Here is a 7,134-nt window from a genome sequence, read left to right as displayed (position 1 = left end):
GGAAGGCAAAGCTGTGCAGGAAGAAAACGGCCACATGCTGCGTTCCCTCCGGGGAAGCCCCCTTCTCAGGAGCACTGAAGGTAAGGCAGTTTAGGCTGGGTCAGTTTGTCCCTGTCCTCAGAGTCTGTTGGTCCTGGCAAAAGAGGGCCTTATTTTATTTATTTTTCTTTGAAATAGTGTCTTGCTCTCCCGCCCAGGCTGGAGTGCAGTGGCTCAATCTCAGCTCACTGCAACCTCCGCCTCCCGGGCTCAAGCGATCCTCCCGCCTCAGCCTCGAGTAGCTGGGACTACAAGCGCCAGCCACGACGCCGGCTAATTTCCCCCTCCGCCCGCCCCTCAACCTCGAGAAGGGGTCTCCCTATGTTGCCCAGGCGGGTCTTGAACTCCTAGGCTCAGGCGATCCTCCCGCCTGGGTCTCCCAAAGTGCTGGGATTACAGACGTGAGCAACCGCACCCGGCCAAAAGAGGGCTTTAGGGCACCCCGGAACGCGAGATGTCCCTCATCTGTCATCTTTAAAGAGGAGGAAGTTGACGCCCAATCGAGCGATAGTCCATTTCTCCCCGGCACGGTGACCCTGGGGCTGCCAGGACCAAATGTGTCTCCTTCCGGCTTGTGTAACACACCAAGTAACCGGCGCCAGGTCGCACAGCCGCCCTGGCCTTCCGGGAGGACTCCGGTGAGCGCGGTGCACGCTACTGGGAAGTCCCACTGCGGGAGTTGAGGCCGCGGATTCCGAGGGCGGAATCAGAAGCGACGCGGACCCTCCGTACCGCACTGCGTGGACCGCGCCTGCGCGTACACTCAGCCATTCACGACTCGTTCTTCCAGCTCTCCACTGAAAGTCGTCCCCTGGCCGGTTTCTTTTTTCTGCTTTCTTGTTTTCCTCCGGAGAGTCAGCGCGATGGTGAATTTCCGTTTCTGGTTGTTGCCATGCAGCCCTGAGGAGTTGCTATTGTGATCTGGTTCAGTGCCTGGCTGTGGTAGGTGGCGGTAAGGTCCCTGGGTCTTGGGCACTGGGAGGCTCGCCAGTCGTGTGGGTGGGAAGGTCGTTCGTCGGTCCTCCGGGTCATCTTTGCTCCGGAGAATCGACATATTTCGCATCTATGGGACGCGTGCCGGGGTCGTTGGAAGAGTGACGGGACGGGGAGGGAAGGTAGCAGAGAGACATCGTTTCCTAGAGATGGGGTCCTGGCAGGCGACTTAGACCTGAGCCGTATCTGTTAACCCCAAATTGTGCTTTTCCCACCAAGAAGAAAGACAGGGAGAGAAAAACATTAGTACAAGTTCGGAACTAAAATGTAGTAGAGAAGAAACGTGATGTCTGAAATCACACAGCTGTTCACTTTCAAAGCGTTCCTAGTGCCCAGCTCTCCGTACTTCTGACCAGTGTTCCTCGAATTTCTGTTGCTATGTAAAGACTTAATGGGCCCGGCGGGGTGGCTCACGCCAGTAATCCCAGCACTTCGAAAGGCCGGGGTGTGCGGATCGTGAGGTCAACAGATCGAGACCATCCTGGACAACTTGGTGAAGCCCGTCTCCACTAAAAATGCAAAAAAAAATTAGCTGGGCGTGGTGGCGTGCACTTGTAGTCCCAGCTACTCGGGAGGCTGAGGCTGGAGAATCGCTTCAACCCGGGGGGCGGAGGTTGCAGTGAGCCACTGCACTCCATCATGGGACAGAGCAAGACTCCGTTTAAAAAAAAAAAAAAAAAAAAAAAAAAGACTTTGTTTTCGTGTTTCTGCTGGTGTGTGTGCCTGTGGGAAGCCTCTGACTCACCTCCGTGCTCCAGTGCAACCTTCCAATGTAGCCCTTATTGCATGGCACGGAAGTACTACTTTGGATTTCCCTCTGCAAGTGAGATCATAGCTGTATCCATTTACTGATTTACTGGCACAGTGCCTAGCACATCATAGACAGACACAAATATATATTAGATGGAAGTCATACACTACCTTAATTGAATGAGATGCCACCCTGCCCTTTTTTAAAAACAAGCTGTCAGATTTTATGTACCCTGATTTCCTAAAAGAAACTAATTCAGTGATTACCAATTTATTGGCCACAGATTGCCAGGTAGCTCAGAAATCACTGGAACGGTCTCTGTAAGTCCATGGGGCTCCAAGCATCATCTAAAACCAGTCATATCTCACATATACAGATATTGCTATTTTTCAAATGTATGTAGATGAGTTGTACTTTAGGAGTTTTACAGAGTCAACAGGTACTAAAATACTGTGATCATACTGGAGATTCGTAAAAGCGTTTTAGATTTTTTTATTGAAATTTAAGTTTTAGTTTAAGTTAGGACATCACTTCATTAGTCCCATTGATATCTAAGTCTGAGCTGTCCAGTATGTTAGCCACATGTGACCATTTATAGAGTGGAATCAATTAAAAATTCATTTTTTCAGTTTCCCTAATTACATTTTAAGTAACCACATGTGGCGAATGGCTAAATGGCTGAAAAGTACAGATATAGACTATTTCCATCCTTGCAGAAATAGATACTGCTGATGTTGACATTTAAGTTGAATAAAACGTAACTTAACCATAAAATGTAACTTTAGCAGAGATAACTCATCTAATTTATAGCATAACAGAGAGAAATGAAATTGGGGATTTTAAGCAGTTTCTACCCTTGTTCAGTGAACAAATACATGATCTCTTCATAAAGAAATAAATGAAATTTACTTTTTTCCCTGGGAATTGCCTGGATTGTAAAATACTTTTCCCAGTCCTTATCCCAACCTTCTTCCTTGTAGGTTAGAGTTACTTGTTGTTGGTAAATAGCCACTATGGAGGCTAAGGACTAGAAGAAACACAGAAAGAAAAACAGTGGGCCCAAAGCTCAAAAGAAAAAGAAGCGGCATCTGCAGGATCTCCAGCTAGGAGATGAAGAAGATGCCCGGAAAAGAAATCCCAAAGCTTTTGCAGCTTAGTCTGCTGTGCAGATAGCTCGATCCTTTCACAGGTATGTTTAGCTGTAGTCTGGTAGTTCTTCCATTGATTCTTTTTAAATAAGAGGAGCCTCTCACAGGTGACATTTGGATTCAGGAGTCCAGTCCAGCTCAAAAGGACATGGAGATGTGTGCTGTGTGGTTTTCACTAAAATGTGAGAAACTTTCCCACAGAAGCTGCTTTGCCTCCAGTATCTGCACACTGGCTGGTGTTTCTTGCCCAAGATAAATGAATTCATAGAATTTGTTTGTTCCTAAACTTTAAACTGTTTCTATGGTGAAAAGTGTGCTTTTCCCCTCTAGATATGTTTTACGTAGTTGTAATATAAAATATAAAATTTACAATATTTAATACTAATATAGCTTTATTTAGTGAGTCCTTGTGATATGCCTACCAGTGTGCTTTAAACATTTTTCAACTAAATAATTCCAGCAGACTTACCAGAGTAGGAATCATTCTTGCCCTCATTTTATGGAGAAGAAAACTGAGGTCAAGGAAACAAGTTACCTGCAATCATATAACCAGCAAGTAGGAGAGTCGAATTTAACTCTAGAGCTTCTGCTCTTTTCCATTACGATGCGCTGCCTTGATAGTTACCTTTTGGTTTTTATGGAACACTATTAAAATCACTCATAAAACAGTCAGATTTAAGGAGTGTTTAATTTTCAACTGTCTATACTATTGAAGTAATCTTGTTACATCTTATTGAACAGCAATTATTTGGAGGGGGCCAGAAGTTAACAAGCTAATAATTGACAAGTTAATATATTTATATATTCTCTGTTGTACTCCATAAAGTACACTAAAGTACTCTCTGTAAGTATACTAAAAAAAAGGCTACGATACCTTTTACTCTATTTTGAAAGTGAGTTTACTTTTTTTTTTTCTTTTAATGAATAGGACTCAGGATTTGAAGACAAAAAGCATTATATTCCAGTGGTTGATCAAACTCTACTAGAGCCCCCACCAATAGTAGTGATAGTGATGGGGCCTCCAAAAGTTGGAAAGAGCATTTTGATACAAGGCTTCATTCGGAACTTCACTTGGCAGAAGTTGACCGAGATCAGGGGCCCAGTGACGATCGTGTCAGGAGATGCTGCCACAGACACAGTTGGCGTGGCTGGTGTCATCTGACGGACATGCATGTGTTTGTTGTTTTCTTGAGTGGAACATATTAAAGATTGTCGTATCATGTTAATCTCTCTTATGCTTTTACTAAGTTGGCTATAGCTTCAGAAAAGGGTAAGTTCTCAGAGATAAGGATGTGACACACATCTTTTCCTGACTTCCCTATGGCTTTGCCAAGTATGTTCCTTGGAAGGCCCTAGCAGGCCTGGTTACTGTGAACACATCATTTAACAGATACCACGCACCTCCTATGTGCCAGGCTCACATGCTTGCACTTATGAAGCCACATTCTGGGGAAAGTGAGAGTTTTCTCTGTTTTCTATGAGAGTTTGTCTGCTTTTGGAGATGGTGACCTTTCCGAGTATCATGGAAAATGAAACAAGCTTCCAGTTGTAGAATGACAATATATAATCTGAAATCTCTTGTTATTGCAATGATATAGTTGGATTGAGGCTTTTCTTTATCTTTGGAGCATCCATATATATTTTTTTCTTTTTTTGAGACAGAGTCTTACTCTATGGCACAGGCTGGAGTGCAGTAGGGTGATTACAGCTCACTGCAGCCTCAACCTCCTAGGCTCAAGCAGTCCCCCTTCCTTAGCCTCCTGAGTAGTGTATGCCACTATGCCTGGCTAATTTTTCTTTTTCTTTTTTTTTTCCCCTGTAGAGATGGGGTTTCCCCATGTGGCCCAGGCTGGTTTCAAGACTCCTGAGCTCAAGGGATCTGCCTGCATTGGCCTCCCAAGGTGCTGAGACTACAGGCATGAGCCACTGTGCCCAGCCCATATTTTCTTGTCCGTTTTCTTTTTATCTTAATTTATTATTAAGGTAATTATAACTAATTATTGTTATGAATATTCTGTTGCATTATGTTTGAGGATGTTTTTAGCTATAGTGGGAATACGGGAAGTTTTGATAGAGGCGAAGATATTGGCCTGTAGCTGAACAGCAGGATCGTGGTTATCATGGAGCCTGTCCAGTCAGGATTTTCTCTGTATGAGCACTTTTATTCATCTGGTAGACTTTTGATGTTATTTCAATTTAGAACTCAGCAGGAAAACCAGGATGGAATTTATTTTATGTTACCAGTTTTTGCCTATAAAAATGAGCTTCTGGTATACTCCTATAAATGTATATGGCGTTTTACTGGATGCAATTAAAACATGAAAATTAGAGTTGATGGTTAGAGTTTTTTCAGAGTCTTTTTAAAGTAAAATTTTCATCTTTTCACTTATAGGTAAAAGCACAGACTCACCATTATTGAATGTGGGTGTGACATTAACATGATGATTGATCTGGCTAAAGTAGCAGATCTGGTAAGTCAGAGGGGGCAGCCTGTGGTGCTGATGGAGACTTACAGCATTATGTTGGGTTATTTACCCTGTGATGAAGGGAAGAGAGTTTTATGATTATTAAAGGAATCATGGTTTTCATCAGGGATACATTCATGTGATTGAACTGATGATAATAATGATAATAGTAATAAATGTTGTTATATTAATAATAAAATTGGAATGTGCACAATGAAATATATCCCCAAATCTAAAAGCAAATCATAGGATGGAGAAAACCTTTAATGAACACAGCTAATAGGAACTCATTGACATGCATACGTATATATGTACAAATATATTATAGTAAGTACCATTTCTTCTTGGACCCTTCCTGGCACTATGCTAACTGCTTTCTACAAATTTAGCTTACATAAACCCTTGAGGTGAGTTCAGTATTATCTGTAGTTTTCATAAGATGAAATAGAGCCTCTTAGCAGTTAAGTAACTTGTGTGAAGGTGGGACCCTTGTTTCTGATGGTTCCAAAATCTTCATTCTTTATGATAATGCTCAAGTAAGTACATGAATTTCCATGAAGAAGTGGTCAGAGTTTATCAATAGAAAATCTAGACAGCACTCAGTGTATGGAAAACATACACGTGCTTCCATTTATGGAAATGGTAAGGTTCACTATTTCTGATATTCTATTAACTATCTTTTAAATGAGCAAAAATAAAATACAAATTAGAAAAAAATAAGCCATACTGATTAGGAAGTGTGGGGTGACATATATCTTGGTTTTTTCATTTTTATTTGTTTTTTTTCTAGACAGCTGTTTGGTGACAGCTACAGATTTTATACTTTGGCCCAGGAAACTCCTAAATTACAAAGTAAAAAGTAATACAGATTTTAAAGTTGTGTCATTGTAATGTCAGGAAGCTAAATAACATTCAAATTTTGAATGTGTAATGCTGCTGTTAGTAAAAATAAGTGTTATTATTAATGTAGTGTAAGCTTACTAAATCTTGTGCACTTGAAATGATTGAGATAGTTCAAAGAAGTCATTTGTTTCTCTTTTATTTAAAATGTAGCAAGTTTTTAATTTTGAAGACATACATATTAAGAGATGTTGTTACTGTTTTATTTTCAATTATTATGGATACTTAATAGTTGTACATATTTATGGGGTACATGTGGTATTTTGATAGAAGCATACAATGTGTGATGATCAAATCAGGGTAATTAGGATATCCATCACCTCAAACATTGATCATTTCTTTGTGTTAGGAACATTTCAGTTCATTCTTTTAGTTATTCTGAATTATATAATTATAGCCACCCTATTGTGCTGTTGGACACTAGAATTTATTTTATTGAAGTGTATTTTTTTTATCTGTTAACCTTTCCCTCTTTGTCCCGCCCTCCCTGCTATCCTTCCCAGTCTCTTAACCATCATTGAGAGAGATGCCTGTTATGTAAATCTTTTTAAGATTTTCAAAAAGAACACGCATATGATAAAGTACTGTAATTGTAATGCAGGGTCCACACAATGCACATTTTCTTTTTCCCTGCTCTAACTGCTGGTCTCTCAGATCCCGGCAGAGCTGTATCTTTCCAGATGCATATAAACACACACACCACCCTTTAAAAACACAAATAGTAGTTTATTTGACACACTGTTCTGTGCTTTGCTTTTTTCATGTAATATATCATGGAGATATATAATCAGTGAGTACTGTAGTTCTTCCTTCCTTTTTAAGAATATAGTATTCCATT

The 7,134-nt window shown here is 41.0% G+C and overlaps 1 long non-coding RNA gene across 1 annotated transcript; it reads left to right on the top strand.

Moving 5' to 3' along the window:
- Positions 1-541: 541 nt before the first annotated feature.
- On the top strand, positions 542-4,633 carry LOC119469472. The gene is made up of 3 exons (XR_005198296.1): positions 542-981; positions 2,764-2,972; positions 3,860-4,633. It is a non-coding gene; the product is annotated as an uncharacterized LOC119469472 (long non-coding RNA).
- Positions 4,634-7,134: the final 2,501 nt, after the last annotated feature.

Source organism: Cebus imitator, unplaced genomic scaffold (assembly GCF_001604975.1).
Source record: "Cebus imitator isolate Cc_AM_T3 unplaced genomic scaffold, Cebus_imitator-1.0 Scaffold669, whole genome shotgun sequence".
Lineage (NCBI taxonomy): Eukaryota > Metazoa > Chordata > Mammalia > Primates > Cebidae > Cebus > Cebus imitator.
Note: the sequence above shows the minus strand (reverse complement) of the source record. Positions and strands in the feature narration are given on the sequence as shown.